The sequence below is a fragment of the Nanorana parkeri genome, unplaced genomic scaffold, assembly GCF_000935625.1.
Source record: "Nanorana parkeri isolate BGI_ZX_2015 unplaced genomic scaffold, ASM93562v1 scaffold1420, whole genome shotgun sequence".
NCBI lineage: Eukaryota > Metazoa > Chordata > Amphibia > Anura > Dicroglossidae > Nanorana > Nanorana parkeri.
This window is the reverse complement of record NW_017307688.1, coordinates 312,861-334,191: the sequence shown is the minus strand read 5'-3', so window position 1 is coordinate 334,191 and position 21,331 is coordinate 312,861. Positions and strand designations below refer to the sequence as shown.

Genomic DNA, 21,331 nt, shown 5'->3' with positions numbered 1-21,331 from the left:
TGCTCTGAGGCCCGTTCACACTTCACATTGTGTGCGTTTTTCCTGCATTTGCCACGTGTGAGCATTTTCATCTGTGAGGGTGCCATATTTTTTCCCATGCGTTTAATGCGTGTCCACATTTGGGGTGCCATTGACAAGCAATGGCACCGCAAATGCATTGCACGTGTTTAACGCATTACATAAATGTGTGCCAAAGAGCACACTTTGGCACACATTCACGCAACACCAAAGTGTGAACGGGAAATTACAGAGTACTGTGCACACCATACTCCACAGTCTAGTAAGATTCCTCTTTGCCAGATGACCATTTCCACAAAGCTTTTCCTTGGTCAATGGTCATGTGCCCACCCTCTTGCCGACATCATTACACTGTTGCCCTGCAATGAGGCTCGTTGTGCCATGCATCAATGTGCCCATTCAAAATGCCAAATGCACCAAAAATGGTTCCATGTACCATTCCTGGCAGCACCCCACTGTCGACAGAAACATTTAGGTCAGATGTGACCTCCTACGTTTCGCTTTGGCAATCTGCATTTAAAAAGTAACTCATAAAAACACATCCTTCTAATTCTAAATGGAAATAAATCTCTGGAAAGAACTCGATTTTTATTATCTCATAGCAACCTTTATAATAAAATAATAATAATAAAATAATAATAATAAAATAATAATAATAAAATAATATATATTATATATATATACACACACACACATACATACACATACATACACACACACAGATATTACCTTCTTTAAAAAAAATAAAAAAAAACACAAAAAAAAAAACACACACACATATTGAAGACAACTAAAACCCTCCTTGTCCCAGCATAATACATACAGAAGATACGCCTATGCTGAGAGATGATGGTTTTATCTCTATGCTTGGAAGTACTTTTAATATGTGTGTTTTATGATGAGAAAGTTAAAAAGTGGTTGGACATATATTTTGTTGAACGAGATCATTGGACTTGATTGATATGAGATAATGAGAATCGTGTTCTTTCCAGAGAAATATCTCCGTTCAGAATCAGGGGTATGTACTTTAGGAGTTCTTTATGGGGAGTTGAAGTTTTCTGGGGAGTTATTCACAGTGTAGCAATCTGGACCAATTCTGCTTTTTTTCTTTTTGGACTGGAGGTCTTCTTTAACTGACTGCTCATCCATATACCCCCCAGCCAGCCTAAGGGTTAACGGCGACACAGACCCGAAACTGTAATTATCATATGTAACGATAAAAGCTCCCCGTTCTGCCTCCCCCCCCAAAGCAAGCTCCATAATTACCGCTTTGTTCACTTTCTTTAATCACTCCAGGGGACCAGCTGCAGCTTCTTTGAGGGACAGAAAGTGTCTGTTATTAATTAAACATATCAGGCAATTAGTTGCAACACTTCATATTAAATTAGTCCAGCGGTGCAATGTTACAGGGGCTCACGCGCGAATGTGTGGAAATATCTTGACAAGTGGCTGGGAGGGAGGGGGCGATTATCTGCAGACAGAGATACCAATGGAGTAGATGCTCACCGGTGCCATAGAGGGTGTACCAGACGTCATGAGCACACATCAGAAAAGGATAGGTCTAGTTGATGATGGTTTCGAGACTCTGTACAACTAGGGTGTATCTGCCTTATCATTTACCAAAGGATCTGAATGCAAAGCTGGCCAAGGGGCATGAAGGAATGATCTGTACGGCTCTTCTCACTATTCAAAAAAGAGCAATAACCACCCCCCCCCCTTTTTTCTTTTAGTTTGTGTTCACCTTTTGTTTTAAGATGGTGCATTGTGCACTGACCTACAAGCAAATGACTTAATGTAGAGAATAAAATACATTGAGGAAGCTGTTTTACCTCTCCAAAATTTGCATTTCTGTCCACCCAATCCTGAGATTGTGTAAGTAACTCTTACAACATATTTTCCTTCCCCCAGCCTGTGACTGGACAGTAAAAGGAGAAGCAGAAGACTGATGAGCAGATCTCTCTGTCCCTCTGCTCTCTTTTCCGGTCAGTATGTTCCTTCTTAGCAGCTGAGCACCGCAGTACAACTGATTGGCTACTTGTCCTGTTTCTTTTTTGCCCTTTCTGTACCGAGGGTTATAAGAAGTTAGATGCAGGTGCTTGCACTTAGTGATGTATTAATGAATACAGAGTTGCTTTAATTTGTTCTGTCATTCAAATCAGTTTAAATGCCAGGATTAGTACAGCTCCAGCTGTACTCCCTGGATGCTCCGGATGTCAGCACTGCAAGTCTCACAGATCCCAGCGCTATGGTTGTGTGTCCTTCTCCCCCTGGCTATTCACAAAGTGAAGCCTGGGGCTATGTGTTTTGTGAACGGCCTGGAGGTGAGGGGACTGAACACATGTCCATGAGCTAACCGATTTGCAGGACATAGATGTGTGCCTGCATTATTGCGATTGGCTTTTGAGGAACGTGAATGTTTGGCTTCTGTAATCCTGTTAAAGTAATTGTGCGCGGAGTTTGGCTTTAACATGCCCACCACATACCTCTTTATTACTTAAAACCACAATGCCAATAATCCCCTTCATCTTCCACAGTAAGCCCCCTTTCCTCCAGAGGAAGCATCTTTCCTCTGGGACTCTGCCCCCTCTAATCCCAGGAAATTTACTATATCAACCTGGCTGTCATGCTTATCCTCTCCAGTTTCAATACATTCCCAGTCACTGACCCAAGACAAATATGCAATGAAAAGTTCTGACTTGCTTTGAAGATGGTCCATACCAAAAAGGTACTAAAGCCAAAGGTTTGGCTTGACAATCAAGCAATTATTATTTTCAGAGGGAGGTCAATCAAACTGCTGGTGTACAGTATTTCTCTGATGTCTGGTTCTAAAACCCAACATTTTAAGTTTTGGGCACAGTGGTCAGATTTTTTGTTCCGGTTTGTGGTCTTTTCCCTCACTTCCCGTCCCTGTGATGCCCGTACATGAACTAAAAGGGAGCAGTTGTCATTGGGAGAGGAAGGCACAAGGAGTAACAAAAACATACGTTCTAACTTTTCCCCACTCTACTTCAAAGGTTTTTGCCTGTATCCCCATTGGAGAGATTGCACTTCACGCTTACCCACTCTACTAAAAATGTGCTTTTGTCTGCGTCTCGTATATAGAGATTTGAATTCACTTCCTGTCCTGGACCAAATGCCAAAAAAGACAGAAGTTCTAATCCTTCCCCTGTCCAAAACAAAATAATAGGATTTTTGTACTCACCATAAAATTCTTTCTTGGAGCCCATTGAGGGACACAGGAATCGTTCACCATCTGTAGGTGGCAGTATAACCCAAATGTGAAAGACGTCCAGTGTCCCTCAAATGGACAGTAAAGAAATAAATGCTTTGTCTGGATTAAGTCTTCATTTTTTAGTAGAGGCCTGCTTTAGCATGTGATAACAAGTGACTGTATGCGAGGACAAATGTTGGCACAGGCGAAGGAAAATCTTTGCACAAGCTTTTAAACCTCCCCGACATCTAATCAGCAGGAGAGAGTTTTGGAGAAGATTCACTTCAATCCATACCATTCCGCTCATAAAACCAAGCCCGTCCATCTCTAGACTGCTGTCTTCTCTCCTCTGGATTTAATAGCCCGACACGCGGAGGAGTGTGAAGTGACTTATAAAACGATAAGACTTTATCAAACAGGCATAAAGCTAAACTATCCGTCTTGGTGGAGACATGTAGATGTATCCCAGGAGGCTGCCTAGGAACGGCATTGTAATTCGAAGTCTAACACAGTTTCAAATTTATTTCCAAACAATGGTTCGGATTGACTGGGGTCATCTAAGTTCATGTATAGCATTCTTATCGTATGTCACAACTACAAAGGGTATTTAGAAAAGTTGTAGCCCATCTCGAGAAAAATTATGTGCCCCCTTTCCCGCACCTCCCCCCGCCCCTTCGTCAAGGCTATTTATTTACACATTTGATACAAAAAGAACCCGCTAACATCTTTTTCTACTTACTTTAGTCCGCTGTTACATGACACGCCACTGCGCCTCCACTGGGAGTGAAGACCGGTGATCCAACTTTGCAGTTTATGCCCGCCGACCAGTCTTGGTCACACTTTGTTGCGTCAGCATCACAAATCAGTCTTCTGGAATCTGAGAGCACTCCATCACTGGACAGCAGACGGCAAGTATCCACGTCACCAGGCAGCAATGTGGGCACCAGACAGACCTTCCAACTCTGTAGACACCATCATGAGACTTTGGATTTAGTTAAGTAAAGGGGGGTTTTAGGTAGTTTTTTTATTCAGCATATAGTTAGGGGGTTGGGAATAAAGGGTATTGAGGGGCATTTCCAGAAGGGAGTTTTAAAAGACATACTCCAGTTTACATAAAAATGTTTTCTAATGACTAATTGAAAAGTTGTCTTCAAATAAAACCAAAATCAAAAATACTGTCTCGAAAGCTGATACGACTCTTACTATTGTAATTCGCTAAGCCGGACACACCAAAATAGTTAGTTGACTGTCCTGTAAAAAGTTTTGAAGTCAATGAGTGATGTGCCATTTCTGTTTCTGCCCAGACCATTGATACTTAGGACATCCTGATGAAGAATGGCCACACACAGCTGTTACTTTTGAAAAATCCTTCCGCCTGAGTTATATTTTGTTGCTTAAATTGTTATTTTTTTGGTGTTATTTCACATGGTTAGTTCAGATGTAAATCTCAATGCATATCTCAAGCCACAAACGTTTTTGTTTTTGCAGAGTAGGGACTGCCTAAAACCCCCTATCAACTTTTTTGCCATGCGTCCAATTGAGATTTCCTTCACTTTTTGTCGTGTAGATACGACAGAAAGTGGAAGGTAAACCTCTCTGAAATGAGGGAAATGCCCTCTCGGACAGCAGTCACCAGAAACAGTGTCTCCATGGAAAGATTTCCACTTTATTCCTTTTCTGGTAACATTTTCTGTTCCAGTGGCAATTGTCCTCAAAAGCAGAGAGGGTGAATCTCCACACCAATAAAAAATGGGGGTTCTAACACTTTCTCGCTCTAGTGAAAAATGTGTTTACAAAAGGTTTTTGCTTTAGATACATTTCAATGGAGTTCCTCTTTTCTTCTTCATTGTAAAGATATGCCAAAAACACACCACAGTTGGCTTTATAAGGAGGTGAAGTCAAAAAACCCAAAAGACAATTTCTCAAGGCAGTATTCCTGATAGGGACAACAGTGGACTGTAACGTGCAATGTGTGTTCAAACAGCAGATGTGTGTGCGACAGTGTGACGGTGCAGGAGCATTGGGAAATGGCTATCACCTTCTAACAGGAAGTGCCTGAACAAGGACCCTCATGACAGGATCACCATATATTATTTTAATGAAAGCAGCAGATTTTAAGACATTGAACATGATCGCTGTAATTACTACAAAAAAACTGGCAAATTGGCTCCTAAAAGACTTTAGGTCCCAACCGCATAAAGTCCTAGTGGCACCCCTGCTCTTAGGCAATTACCAGAAGCCACTGACTAGTTAGTTGCATAAAACCCCATCTTGGCTGACCTCATCTGTATTCACTGAGTAGGTTACTATCAGTTGTGGGTCTCTGGGGACACGCAAAAAAAACGAGAGAGTGAGTCAGAAGCACAGCTGGGTTTTACAAGAGCTAATTGTGGTAAACTCTCTGACAGCAACTTTGTGACTGGACACACAGATAAACACTTTGATCATTAATCTTGCAGAGAATGGGCCAGCAGCTGCAGCCAACTAAGGCTTCTGGGAAGAAGAAAAAAAGTGTTAAAATTTGTTTTGAGATAATGTAGAGTGTGGATGTCAATCTTTCTTGTATCAACTTCGAGATAAGGGGAGAGTCCTGGTTTCTGGCCAGATGTGGCTGTGTTTCTAGAGGGAGTGGTGGCGGCCTGGAACGTCTATGCGGTAGGCAATGGACTGCTTACCAAGGATAAAAAAATGTTGCCATTTCCTGCCCTGGTCAAGTACATCCTTCAGTAATCCCCGCACATCAGCAAATTGGTCAGTTTTACTGAACTCAGTAAAAACTCAGAAGACTATAGTAGAGTACTAGTTGTGGGTTCAGTGAGGCTTAAAGTGACATTAAACCCTCAGATTTTTTTTTTTACATAAAACAATACTGTAATGTGCGCCTTACTGTAATCCATGGTTGTTTCCCTTCTCTTTGCTGCTCTTCCTTTTAAATCTTTATCTCTTCTCATGCTGGGCAGAACTTCTGTTTTGCAGCAGACTGCCTTGTCTCTGAAATGGATACATTGTGTCTGTGTGTAGGTTTGCAACCTGAGCCAGCACTACAGGAAGAGGCACTCAGCTGCAAAGGGAAGTTCTCCCCCAGCATGAGAAGAGATATACAGATTTAAAAGAGCAGCAAAGAGAAGGGAAACTACCATGGATTACAGTAAGGCGCACATTACAAAAAATCTGAGGGTTTAATGTCACTTTAAGCAAGTCATTCGAGTGAGCAGATTTGTTAAGAGTTCCCATCTTTAGTTGTCATTGACTGCTGTCCAACGAATGCGTAGTGAGACCGTCAAAGGATGCATATGAGGAGGCGTTGCTTGTACGCCAACACTTTCAAAATACTAGTTGCCACAGGCATAGGATGATGGTCAGTCATATAAGCCCAATCTAACCACTCTTTGAAAGGCTCAACTGCTCCATGAAGAGAAGGCAGGAGATGGGTGGTGTTACTTATCCCAGAAGGGAAAATAGCTGTTGGAGCCAATTGTGTCCCCAGGGAGAGGCTAGCCAGCACTTTCCTAATAGTGTTAAAATGGCACAACTGACTGGTGACTGTCATGCTTAAGTCAATGGAGAGAGAAGGGGTGAGAAGCCACAAGCAGGAGGCTTAGTATTGGCTTATGGGGTGGAACCAGTGGTGCATTTAGGTTTTGCGCTGTCCTAGTCAAGACTAAACTTGGACCCCCCTCAATCTAAATTAGCCCCACCCCTTCCTGTTTAAGACATTTTGTGTAACCTGTCAGTTGCTGGAGCTACAACACCGATCTTCTGCCTTAATATGCTTGCCTCTCTAGTTCTGCAGTTACCCATCTTCTGCCTTGGCCGCTGGGCTCTGTAACTTTACACTCGCCCTGCTCTAGACACATAACCTGGCACGGAGCTCACAGGCTGCACTTCCCTGGACTCGCCACAATGGAGGTGTTGATGAGCACAATGACCATCTACATCTCAGCCCCGGCGGTCCTGTGGAAGTCTTACTGTAATCCATGGTTGTTTCCCTTCTCTTTGCTGCTCTTCCTTTTAAATCTTTATCTCTTCTCATGCTGGGCAGAACTTCTGTTTTGCAGCAGACTGCCTTGTCTCTGAAATGGATACATTGTGTCTGTGTGTAGGTTTGCAACCTGAGCCAGCACTACAGGAAGAGGCACTCAGCTGCAAAGGGAAGTTCTCCCCCAGCATGAGAAGAGATATACAGATTTAAAAGAGCAGCAAAGAGAAGGGAAACTACCATGGATTACAGTAAGGCGCACATTACAAAAAATCTGAGGGTTTAATGTCACTTTAAGCAAGTCATTCGAGTGAGCAGATTTGTTAAGAGTTCCCATCTTTAGTTGTCATTGACTGCTGTCCAACGAATGCGTAGTGAGACCGTCAAAGGATGCATATGAGGAGGCGTTGCTTGTACGCCAACACTTTCAAAATACTAGTTGCCACAGGCATAGGATGATGGTCAGTCATATAAGCCCAATCTAACCACTCTTTGAAAGGCTCAACTGCTCCATGAAGAGAAGGCAGGAGATGGGTGGTGTTACTTATCCCAGAAGGGAAAATAGCTGTTGGAGCCAATTGTGTCCCCAGGGAGAGGCTAGCCAGCACTTTCCTAATAGTGTTAAAATGGCACAACTGACTGGTGACTGTCATGCTTAAGTCAATGGAGAGAGAAGGGGTGAGAAGCCACAAGCAGGAGGCTTAGTATTGGCTTATGGGGTGGAACCAGTGGTGCATTTAGGTTTTGCGCTGTCCTAGTCAAGACTAAACTTGGACCCCCCTCAATCTAAATTAGCCCCACCCCTTCCTGTTTAAGACATTTTGTGTAACCTGTCAGTTGCTGGAGCTACAACACCGATCTTCTGCCTTAATATGCTTGCCTCTCTAGTTCTGCAGTTACCCATCTTCTGCCTTGGCCGCTGGGCTCTGTAACTTTACACTCGCCCTGCTCTAGACACATAACCTGGCACGGAGCTCACAGGCTGCACTTCCCTGGACTCGCCACAATGGAGGTGTTGATGAGCACAATGACCATCTACATCTCAGCCCCGGCGGTCCTGTGGAAGCTACTCTGCTGCCTGAAGTCGGAGATTCGGGTGCCCACAGAGGTCCGGCATGAACTGCCAGTGCATACAGGAGGAGTGCCACATGCACAGCACGGTGACCAGATGGAGGAAGGTGCTGAAGCCGGTGTACATGTAGGTGTAGGCGGCAGAGGTGGACATGTTGGTCCCCCAGTCCAAGAAGTACTGGTTTGTGGGCGTCGTATTCGTGCCAACCCCCTGGAAAGTGCTGCCCAAGGCAAATGCCTAGTTTGCCTTGCTGTAGATACACCCCTGGGTGGAACAGTAATGACTAAGACATGTTTCCTAACCAGTCTGATTGATAGTTACTACATTCCCCCTTTGAAAATGTCTCAAAATATTATTTTTTTCTGCTCTCGCACTCCAGTGCTCTGCTTTCTACTATCACACTCAAGTGCTCTGCTTTCTACTATCACACTCAAGTGCTCTGTGCAGAAAGAGACAAGTAATAGCCTCACCCCCTCAAGTGTCCTTACAAAGACTTGTATTACAGAGAAGGGGGTGAAGCATGTCTAATTGAGATTGTAACATTACAGAGCACACTGGAACTAGCAAACGTGGAGTGCACCTTTATATTGAGCCTTCATGCACTATGAAAAAGGTCTAAAACAGGATGTCTCTTGGACTGCATATCTATTGCTGTGATTTAATACGCAAGATTAATTTACGTTAACCTGAGCATATTCATAGAAACCACAAAAGTAAAAATGGTAAAAGCTGAAAAGACCGCATTTAAGAATGTCCCATCTGAAATAAAGTGAAGTAGTGGAGAGATTCGGATGGTGGGGGACAAAACTTGGCAACGGAATCCCCGCTGCATGTGTTCTTCTCTTTCCTGCTCAGATAATTGCCCCACCTGCCATCTGCCTGTCTGTGTCCCAGCAGCCCCGGGCCAGCGTCTTATCACAACAACACGCGACTGTACAGTATTCCCTGTGTAGATGCCGAATCTGGATAATAAGTTGTATGATGTGTGAATTCACAAGAGGAAAACTTCAATCTGAAGATAAAGTATATCAAGGAAAAAAAGAAGAATTCTTACACTGCAGAATGATGCAACTTAATTCTTGATTGAATTCCAACATGTAGACACACCCCAGCGGCCCTTGGACGCTATTCCTGACTATTAAAGTGCAACTCCAATAGGAAAGGATTGGGGGGGGGGCGGCCTGTCTCTGAGCTGTGATTAATGACACCAAGATCCCAAAGATTCCTCTTGTGCATCAGATGATAGCTTTCCTACACTGTAGACTTTACAGAGGATTAGAGTTGTCATCAACTGCAACCACTTCAACTCATAAGGATACAGTACTGTGTTATCTTCACATGTTCGATGTTTAAATTGTCTCAACAACTTAAAGGGGCCCCCTTCCACCCCCGGACCCCATAGCAGCCGCCTGGGCTGCTATGGCTATAGTTACGCCACTATAACACGACCCCTATGGTACGGAGGAGAGAGATCGTTTTATATATTACACATATAGTGTGAGATACACTTCATATAACCACTGCAAACATAAGGAGAGGAGCATGTTGCTCTACCAAGAGATGCTGTTTGATTGCATCTTTCACAAGAACAGCTTCATGAAGAGTATTTGGGCTAGAAATAGACTTTGTCTACTTTGTGTTGGGCAGGCTAGAAATTATATTTAAGATTTATTTTGCAGACAATCTACTTCTGTTACCTGACAATGAATGTGGAATAAAGCAGAAAGCAAACAAAAAAACACATAGCTTTTCCACAGCTGACCATTCTTTAACTTCCTGTTTGAACAGGGGGGTAACCACTGCACTAAAGGTGGCCCTGTAGATGATCTGATGGTCAAACATGTGGGCATTGCCCAACAGGCAATATCCAGCCAGATGACATAATGGCAAAACAAAATTTCAGAGAAAGAAGAACCAATTGTGTGCAAATTTTGAGTTACATTTAATCTGCTGCAACTTATTCCAGCAAATTTCTGCCATGTGAGATGGGTGGGTCTGCTTTCAGCCTGTGCTGTGTAACTTCTCATCATTCAGCTTGCTGTATCCTCAACCAGATTCCAAAGATTTCTTGAGCCTGACTGTCAGCAGTGAAAAACTTTGAGACATCAGAAATGTATACACAAGAGGCTCTAATATTGCCTATCATTAAAGGAGAACTATGAGGTGAGAGATTATATCAGCTCAAAAGACCAACAGGTTCTTTATGCACATATTAAAACTAATATAATAAAACAGTTTCAAAGGTTTATATAAAAGAGACCAAAAGTCCATACAAGAGAAGTTCATTGTTAGGGTTGACATACATTTTAACTGAGCTGTACCTTTAAGTAAAAAAGAAAAAACTTGTTACAAACTCCTCTGGCACAAAAAGCGTAAACTGCTGGAGTGCTGCTTAGTTCTGCAGAGTTAAGCTCTTCAACACAATAGATACTGATTTCAAAAAAAGACTGATACAATGAATCATTTCACGCATCCCCAAATTGCTGTCATTACTTCTCCAAACTGCTCCACAAAAAAAATCTTCCCTCTGTGAATTATCGCAAAGGAACACTCAGCTCTCTGGATGCCAGAATGGTGGAGTGCTGCAAAATTAAAGATAAACTCTGGGCAGATATAAAAGACACAAATGAATGCAGCTCTGTAATCATTAATATATCATTAATAGAGAAGTAAAGCCAAACCTAATGCCCGCAATCAGCTGATAGCGCAGAGCCGCGCCACAGCAGGGAAAGATCCCAACAATATTGGCAGGACCCACCTGGCTGCCTAATTGATAGCTGGTTCTGCCTCTCTAGAGCCAGAGCCAGCTGTCCCCGCCCCCTCCATGTCTGCCCCCAAATGAGCACTGGAGGAATGGAGAGGGGAGGGGAGGGAATCCCTGCAGGGGAGGGCAATGACTGACAGTCACTACTCTCTGCAGGGAGAAGACCATGAGCTACGCGATTAAATGATTGTTTACCTCCCGATATAGAGCTGGCATGTGACACCTGCATATGCAGCAGGCACAGTGTGTTCTACTCTCCTTGTGCTTCTCTATATACATACACATATACAGTGTATATCTATATAGATAGATATATCGAGAGAGAGAGAGAGAGAGAGAGAGAGAGAGACAGACAGAGAGACGAGAGAGACAGAGAGAGAGAGAGAGAGAGAGAGAGAGAGACAGTTTAGGCGGCTTATGTCATTTCTTTTACTGCTGTATGCTAAGCAGGAAGCAAAGACATACAATGGGTAAATAAGGCTGCCACCATAGTTAGAGATCATATGCTACTGTGTATAGGTCAATGGTACACTTTAAAGACCAGCTCCAGGCAGCAGATTGAACCAGGACTCGTCATTGGGACTGAAAACTCGAAATCTGTGCTGAAGTCAGGAATTAAACTCAGCAGTTAATTGGTTAAAAAAAGTTAAAATCATACAAGTCAAGTCCCCGATATCATGCATGCCAATCCAATTTAAATGGATCACTGGTTATACTGTGTATAACCAACTGCACAAGTCTCATTCTAGCCAAAGCTGGCACCATCTTTTATCAGTTCTGGTGCAGACTTTATGGAAAGATTCACCTTGAACATCAATGTCAAATTCCATGGGGATGGTTGTGCTCAGAAAAATAAAGCCAAGCCAAGCCAAACTGTTAACGGTGGCTGTGAGCGAACAAGGTTTCATGAGTGTGGGCACGGATGCCGGAGATTGGGTGTGACATCATCATGGAGAGGTGCTTTGCAGATCACGGCCAGGGCTTTTCTTTAATATTGATTGGACCCTGGGCAAACTTTTTTTGGCCCCCGTCACACCCCACCCCCTCCCCACCATGCCCCCTACCTGACCGGCAGATAGGAGGAGAGGTCAGAGGGAGATTTGACCCTGCGCAAGACTTGAACCCACATGAGATGTCATGTGGTCATGCTACGTGATGTACAGCAGGGGTGGAGCATCACTATGTGATGCAGATTGCATGGTAAACAGAACAGTGCCACATGTGTATCTTTTGCGCGCTCAGGGGGCATCTGCTTTGGGTCCCAAAACAATGACTTGGCCCAAGGCAACTGCCCCTTTTGCCCCAGTTTAAAGACTGAGCTGATTACGGCACCATCAAGGATGCCAAGACTCCCGACTACGCATGACTACAAATGGGTGCAACACATCATGAGTACTAAAAATAACCAATTTGAAGAAACTATATGTGTGGATATAATACAAGGTGTACCTGTATATGGGGAAAAGTTTTACGGGCTAGCTTTCACCTGAGCTTAAGGTAATTCATTGTAGTTTAGCCAACTTCTCCAAGTGTTTTATGCTGGTCTCATGATTTCATACAACTTCAGAGAAACAGCAGTGGGCTAGAATGGGTGGATGCAGGTATACCTGGCTTTGAATATTCACCAGGCTCACCAGCTAGTATTCCAAGAAAATCAGATTTGCAACAACAAAGTTCATTGTAGCAACGACAGTGCCCTGGCTATGTCCAGCTATGATTGGGTGAAAACGCTGACCTTTGACGGGTGCATTATTGAATTCCCTTGCATGCATTGTTCGGTTTAATTTCATTCATGACTGTAGCACGCCTTTATTTTCAGGAGCATTGTTACCATGCATGGAAAATAATACATTCTTAAAACACAAGCTAAAAATAATCCTACAACAATGAAAGAAAACTAAATGCTGGATAATTATTGTATAATATTCAAGGTCAACAAGTAGTTGCTAAGCAAAGTCACCGGCACAGCCTGTCGGCTCTAGAAGGAGGTGATCCATCCACGGGGCTCGGGATAGATGAGCAGTAATTATTTTGCATGCAACCGGGAGGCCAGATCCGCACAAAAAATGTTATAAATATTCACCAGCTCCAGTTTTCGCTAATTAAAGCGGCTTTGATGCTTTGGTGAATTGTGAAATTGTAATAAGCGGCATTCCCCAATGGCTTTAAACTGTCATTTTACTCAGTTTACCGAGGGTAAGTATGCAAAGAGAAAAAAAAAAATCAAATAGAAAACACAAAACATTTCGGATGCATGAAGCCTGCAAGCGTCACTCGTCTGGAGAACATAAAGCTTCTTATCCTTGTGTTGAAGCTTTGTGAATTGAGCCGGTTATCTTACAGCTGGTTTAGGGTACAAAGTGTCACCAAACCCTCAAAAGGTAGAAAAAAGTTTCCAATACAACAACATTAAAATTAAGAGTTGCTTTATTTATAATATAAAAAACGATTCTTCCCATCACCCCGCTATCCATGGAAGAGCTTTCCAAGAATTTCCAGTTTTGAGGTACAAGCAGTGCACATGTATTAGGGTCACGTGCACTGCTCTACACTGACTACATCTCCCAAGAGCCATTGCGCCTGCATACACCATCTTGTCTTGAATTGTATTGTGATTGTAATGTCTTCCTTATATTGTAAAGTGCTGCGCAAGCTGTTGGCGCCATATAAATCCTGTATAATAATAATACTACAACAAAGCCCATGTGTGCCACGTTAGCATTAGCACTGTGGTGCCTCTTTTCCTGGCCCCGCTGTCACTCACACCCAGACATCCCAACTCTCCCGGATGCTCCGGGAGTCTCCCGCTATTGGATAGCGGCTCCTGGCCGCCCGGGAGAGAAACACTTCCTCCCGGAAAGGTTTATCTGCTCGATCGAGCAGATAAACCTTTCCCTGCGATCGTTTTTTTCTTTTCTGACATCGGGACAGGAGCCGCGGCCCGACCGTCAGTCAGAAAAGAAACAAAAAGGCATACAAATCCATAGCTAGATTCCTATTGGCTATTGCACTTTGCAATAGCCAATAGCAAACTAGGTAATGTACCCGCCCACTGCTGCTGTCAATCAGCAGAGGGGGACCTGAATTTTTCTATCAGGTCCTCTTCTGGAGATTGAAAGCAGCAGAGGGCGGGTGCAATAGCTAGTTTGCTATTGGCTATTGCAAAGTGCAATAGCCAATAGGAATCTAGCTATGCATTCTTATGCCTTTTTTTTTAAATATTCTGACGACTGCAACTGTCAGAATACTAAAAACTAAATCAGAAAAAAAAACTTGCAGATAGCAAAGAAGCTATTGCTTCCTGTGCTATCTGCCATCATTTCAGGGGGGTGCTCTCTCCCAGCCCCCCTAACCCCCCTCCGCGGATGGGGGGGCGTAGAGGGCACCTCCCTGAAATGAGAAGGACACCTCCCTGAAATGGCTTCTTTTCAGGTTGGGATCCCTGCACACCCAAGAACAAAAATGTCATATATATATTGCAGCTTACCAGTCCTTGGATGTAGTGGCTGCATTGGTTTCCTTTGTACAGCAATTTTCAGCAAGTACACAAAATAGCTGTTGATCCCATCAGAAAAATGCCATGTGCTTGTCACTTCCTGGGAGCTGAACTTAAAGTGATATTAAAGTCAAAAGGTTTTTAAGCGCGATTTCGAATGCTGATTAAAATTTAAAATGATGTTTAAATGTTTTAGCTTCCTGCAGAATCAGCTGGTCCCCTGAGCACTGGCCCTGATATCCTGTTTTCCTTTCTATTTCAGGGTCCTAAGAAGCCACCCTTGTGTGTGCTAGTAAGCTGCGTGTGTCTCCACATACACAGCAAGGCAAGCCCATCCTCTGCTCCCTCCTATTTTCTCCTTTCTCCAAACTAGTAGAAGGACAGCTGCTGGAGACTGCTCTGTCCATTATAATCTTATACTGGACAGGAAGATCAGGGAAGCTGAGCTGAGAGAGTTGGGAGATGGTTGGAAACATGATGACTGTAAATGCTTAGGCAAAAATGCAAAGAAATACTTTGCTGGACGATGTATATTTGGTTTGGATTTATTAGTGAGCGTTTTATACTACTTTAAAAGAAAACAAAGTGTTATATTTCTTCTGTAAACTACCAATCTCCATTACTCATGTGATGGAGATGAACAAAGGAAGACATTTTAGCAGTCCAGCCTGGGTGACAACCATGGTTTTCTCCTTAGATATATAGAAGGGATAAGTGTAGCCGACCAGGGACAGGAAGCGTGTCCTTTCCAGAATTCATAGGTAAAAATAAAAAGGGGAAAAGCCAGAAAACAGAAATCTAATCAAGCCACCACATCTAAGGACAGTTAATCTGCACTATATTAAATTTCGGTTTTGGATTTCGATATGCTTTAAAGCTGAACTTTGAGCAAAAACTTTACGCATTGTTAGAAAGGTCATTTCTTACCTTTCAGCAAATATTTATTGTGAAGTCAATGCTGCAGGCACTGCAAAACAACTCAGAGATTCCTTCATGATTAGGTCTCAGTGTACCTCATTCCCCGCATATACGATTGGTTGCCACTGCGCCTGCTCCTTCCCCAGGCGGTTGGATAACATCCCCTCTTAATTCTTCTTTTACCAGTGGCGACATAATTACATCACCACTGGATGTAGTCGTGGGACCTGACCATCTCAAGCTCCCGGTCTGCTCTGCCCACAATGACATACCACCATGAATAACATTCCAGGAGACTCCTGGACTGTCTCACCCACGATGACATGATACCATAACTGACAAGTCACTAGACTCCTGGATCTGTCCCACCCACAATGAAATACCACTTTGACCGACAGGCCAGGAGACGTCCGCTCTGTGCCACCCATTATGACATACCGTCATGAATGACGGGTAAGAAGACTCCTGGTCTGTCCCGCCCATGATGACATGACACCATGACTGACAGGCCATTAGGCTTCCAGTCTGCCCCACCCATTATGATATACCACCATGAAGAACAGTCAAGGAGACTCCTGGTCTGCCCCACCCACAGTGAAATACCACTATGACTGACAGGTCAGAACCCCCCATTGTGACCCGCTCACAATGACATAACACCATGACTGACAGGCCAGGAGACTTCCGGTCTGTCCCACCCATTATGACATAACATTATGTCCGACAGGTCAGAAGGCTCCCGGTCTGTCCCGCTCACAATGACATAACACCATGACTGATAGGCCAGTGGACTTGCGGTCTGTCATGCCCTTTGACACCTGCTTGTATCCTGTCCACATTCACACCCATTAAAGGAAATAATTCAAAGTGCATGATAAGAATTTTAGTTTCATACAGTAGCACCCAACAGTAAAAGCAAGTGAGCCCATGCATAGGTGCTTTTTCCCCCGTCTTGAACATTAAAAAGGTAATCATAACAAAAATGATGTATAGGTCACCTAAAAAACATGCTTGTTTGTACTATGGCAAAGGACAAGAAGTAATGGTTAGATTTTCAAACGATCTTGGAGTCATCTTTAAGCCTTGATGAAGGGGGGGGGGGTTCGATCCGTGTTGGAATAATAATGGATCCTTTAAACAATAAATTATTCTGGACTTTTATTAGTTATTGTGGCGTGTTCTCTTCTCTGTCTTTGTTAATTACAAAACTGTCAATTACAAATTTTGTGGCAGGCAAAGCAATTCACATATATGGTATGTAATTAGGTTAGGTGTTTGTATGGTACTGTATGTAATTAGGTTAGCCGTCTGTAGCTCTAAGACTCCATTTAGCTGAGGAAATATACAAAAATAAAAAAATTACTTACAAGGGTCACCTCTGCCAGTCCAATGTTAATGTCCAGTCCTCTCAAGTTATCCCCTCGGAGAACAGCGAGGTCACAGGTACATTCTTGAGCTCTTCAGTGTTCTTCCTGGAAGTGGAAAAAAAAAGGAAACATAATAAACACCCCGTGCATGTGCAATGGAACCAATTAAAAAGACAATTGCCTTACAATAAGATTATTTAAATTAAGGCAACAGAGGACCAGCGCACGACTCATACATATGCATCAGCCTCATTTGCATGCAGGCCTCATTAAATGGCTTTAATTGGTGCTATCTTATCCCAAGGACATGGCGTTCGGTGGAGTTTTAGAGGTAGGGACAGGCCAGGGGCACCGCGCCTGCTTTGTATTGCCGCGCATACACAAGAACACGGGCATAATTGATATTGAAATTCAATGAATCGGTTAATTGCGGAGAGCTTCATTTACCTCGGAACATCCTGTTATTTTTCTATCTACATTCATTAGTGGTCAAAATAGGCTGAAATTTACACAATGTTCACTGTGATGTATCTCTCACTCATCTATCTGCGGGGCACAGAGGGCGAAAGAAGGAGCTAATTGCCAGCTGGATTGTTGGCCAAGTTAATTTAATTAACTGAATAAGAGAACAGTGTCCTTAAAGTGGACCTGTTTTCAGGTGGTGGGGGTCCTCTCCGCACACCTTACAGCAGTCCTGGCCAAATAAGAACAGTGGTGCTCGCAATGACTATCACGGATGGCACCGTGCAAAATACGAATTAAAAGAAACAGGTCACCAGCACTCGTTTAGAATAAATATGTCCTTTTTTAATGGACAATTGTGTCACTACAATCAACAGAGCCGACGTTTCGGGGCCGCACAGGGTCCCTTCTTGTGACATCACAATTTTATTCACAATTTTACTTTCACAATTTTACTGCCTTGAAGAAGGGACCCTGTGCGGCCCCGAAACGTCGGCTCTGTTGATTGTAGTGACACAATTGTCCATTAAAAAAGGACATATTTATTCTCAACGAGTGCTGGTGACCTGTTTCTTTTACTTAAAGTGGACCTAACATGAGAGAGATGTTTAAATGTGAAGTGCAACATGTTAAGTATTGTGTACTTGTAACACTACTAGGTACATTTTTATCACCTCACAGAGATCACAGAACCCCCTTGGACAATGCCACCATTTATCATCTTTGGCACCATCTTTGTTGAGGCATCATCCGGGGTCACCACATATGTAAAGCTCCCCACCCACATTTTAATCTGATTTTACAATTTCCTTTGGGTCTACCAATGAGTTATGTAGTGCAAGGGTCAGCTTGTGGATACAAATGCCTCCTGTATTGGGAGCCTTAGGCTAGGTTCACACCTAGGCAACACCTCACCGCGTGGTCAGGAGTTGCCAAGGTGTGAACCGATCGCGCTGTGGTTCCATGATTTTCTCATGGCACCCCAGTCGCGCCAGGCGGATCATGTGGTTTCCTGCCGCGATGTCGCCCAAGCAAGTGAAAAGGCTGTGCGTCATATGTCGCAAAAAAAAGGTACTTGCACTTTCTTTTTTTTTTTTTTTAGGGATTGCCGCGTGGATGTCACCCCATTGAAATCAATGGGGCCGCGCAGCAATCGCTGTGTACACTAGCACACGATTGCACAACCCGGGTGTGGTGCGGTGTAGTGCAGGTGTGAACCTAGCCTAAAACAGACCAGCACCCCTTGCAGCCTCTCACCTTGTGACTTTCTACAAAGATACAATGTTGCAGAATGACTGGGAGAGAGTGGAGACTGAGAAAACTCTCATCTGCAGGAGACTGATGACATCATCTCAACCTAGGCAAGGTCAATGGGCTGGTGCTCAAGGATGGAAAGTTAAAAAGGACAGCATGCCAGGATACAGCGCTATACTTGAGGGGTTAAATTGGAGATATGTTGAGTTTCCTTGTACGGTTTGAGCAGCTTCAAAAGCGTATGGACCGGGGTGTCCAACCGAAGAGTAAGTTAAACAGAGAAGGGAAGGGAGAAGCGCTGCAAGCCGAGTAGGGAACAGGGCGATTTTTCGCTGAACCTTGTAAGCGGGGGGGAAGGGGGGGCTGGAAAACTGGGAGCTAATACAAGTTCCCAAACTTCCGTGGTTAGTCCAATTAGTTCGAGTGTGGCCCCAAAAATAAAAAACATCAAATTGTGGAGGTAAATGAAATGGCGTAAATACACGCCATTTCATTTACCTCCACAATTTGATGTTTTTTATTTTTGGGACCACACTCGAACTAATTGGACTAACCACGGAAGTTTGGGAACTTGTATTAGCTCCCTGGTGCTCAAGGATGGTTTTATAATGATAAAACTGGGAGCTTTGTTTTTGGGGGGTTTTTTACCCCCAAAAATACTGTTGATGTATATCGTGCCATATGCACAATGTAGTCATGCAGACTTGTACTTGTACGGTTACTGAAAAGTCAACTTTAAAAAGGGAACAATACAACCCAAACAATTAGAAAGGAAATAACAATGAAGGTCCCCTTGCATGGGCAGTGGTTGGGTCAGAGAGGGTCCCCCTACAATCCATACCATAGCTATTGGAGAGAGGCTCCAGGGAAGAAAATGAGGACTGGTTTGGGAAAGTAGAGCTGATCACAGAGCAGAGAGAAGAGTGTAGTTGCCATAGAATAAAAGTAACTGCTTTGTAAGGAAAGACAGGATACCATGGTGGTTTTATTTTATTGTATGTATGCAATGTTTCCTAATAAATGTTTTATGCATGAAAAAGGAATCCAAGAGAACTATGCATTAGCTAGAGACCGCAAAGCAGAGGCATCTCTCCTTCAGACACGCAGTCTTTCCTTTAGACTGAACCATCTGATAACTGTGGTGAGCAATTCACTTTTGTAGGTATATAACAACTTGAGCTAGAGCTCTATGCAAACAGGAAATGTTTTACTACACTTGGTAAACAGACATGTAAACAGCAACTCCAAACTTCACCTGCTGGCTGGAGAGATTAAATATGATTAATATTAATAATAATACTCAATATTTGAAGAACTAATGGATGTTGGGATAGCCAGAGGAAGTCAAGTGCCGGATCCTTATGATCTCTTCCTGCAGGGCAGCCAAAAAGGGGATACAGGCAGCACTCCCATACCGGACCTGGGCCCCATCAGCTTAGTAGGGGGGCCTCCCCCTGCCATATCTTTCCTACTGGCACCACCTTGCAAGGGATCGACCGAGTGCCCGAGGCACAGTGCGGAAGTGCATACAAAGAGCCAAATGCCTCCTCAATTTAATGTCAATCTCATCTATTAGCAGCTCCTTGACTCTCCTAATCTGCTGGCTCCTTCTAGCTATAAAAGCGGTGCGCAAACTGTTGGTGCTATATAAATCCTGTATAATAATAATAATAATAATAATGATCTATGCAGTGAGTATTAGTGAGTATGCTTGCATGGACCCCATGATTTCTAATGGAGGCCCTGCCCTCCTGTAATCTGAACCTGTTACTTTGCTTAGTATAGGTAAAGTACATGTTCACTTTAAATCAGTGTAGACAAAGGTTTCCACTATGTCATGGCAGCAGTGTAGATGAGAAGCAGGCCAGACAGCTCTTAATAATGAGGTAATGTGGTCACTGACTCATATTACAGAAAGTATGTAACTATTTATTAACCATAATAGCCCGTAAAAAGTGAATTGTACGTGGTAGCCAATCAGATTACAGCTATCAGTTTTCTAGAGCGGAAAGGAATATGAAGACTGGAAACTGATTGGTCGCTGTGGAGCTGGAAACGGAATCATTCCCAGTCTGTACTTCATGAATGTGAGCAAGGTGTCTAGACAGATAATTGGAATACGAACACAGTGGGCTCAAGAACAAGGCTTAAACAAAAAGATCAAGATCTTTATTTTAAAGTGGAACTATGGGCAACATGAAAAAATGACATAAGTTCAGTCTGTCACTATCAACACCTAAGCAGTCTTTGTTCTTCGGAGTTCCCCTGTAGCATAGTTTTATCAACTCTTGATCCTGACAGTAGATCTCTTAATTTTACACTTCCTGTAACAGGGCGACAACACTGGTAAGGGCTCCAAATGTTGGTAAGGGCTCCTTGAGCAATCAGCAAGTTCTGATTGTGATATACATCCTATTGGCCATTTGTAAGGGTGGAATTCTTCCCACTAACCAGCCATGTAGGGAACATTCTTCCACTGACCACCCATGTAAGGGGGATTCTTCCCACTGACCACTAATGTAAGGGGCATTCTTCCCACTAACCAGCCATGTAGGGAACATTCTTCCACTGACCACCCATGTAGGGAACATTCTTCCACTGACCACCCATGTAAGGGGCATTCTTCCCACTGACCACCAACATAAGGGGCATTCTTCCCACTGACCACCAACATAAGGGGCATTCTTCCCACTGACCACCAACATAAGGGGCATTCTTCCCACTGACCACCAACATAAGGGGCATTCTTCCCACTGACCACCAACATAAGGGGCATTCTTCCCACTGACC

The 21,331-nt window shown here is 43.5% G+C and overlaps 1 protein-coding gene across 2 annotated transcripts in view; it reads right to left on the bottom strand.

Annotated features, from left to right (window-relative positions):
- Positions 1–21,331, bottom strand: part of TSPAN18 (tetraspanin 18) — a 134,361-nt gene that overhangs the window by 70,526 nt on the left and 42,504 nt on the right. Inside the window, exons 2-3 of one of the 2 annotated variants that reach the window (XM_018569895.1) lie at positions 16,822–16,930; positions 15,517–15,518 (exon numbers count right to left, since the gene is read on the bottom strand). The gene's annotated coding sequence lies outside the window, so the exon portion shown is untranslated. Of the gene's footprint in view, positions 1–14,922; positions 14,925–15,516; positions 15,519–16,821; positions 16,931–21,331 lie in introns of both variants that reach the window. The other variant, XM_018569894.1, reaches the window with a different exon arrangement.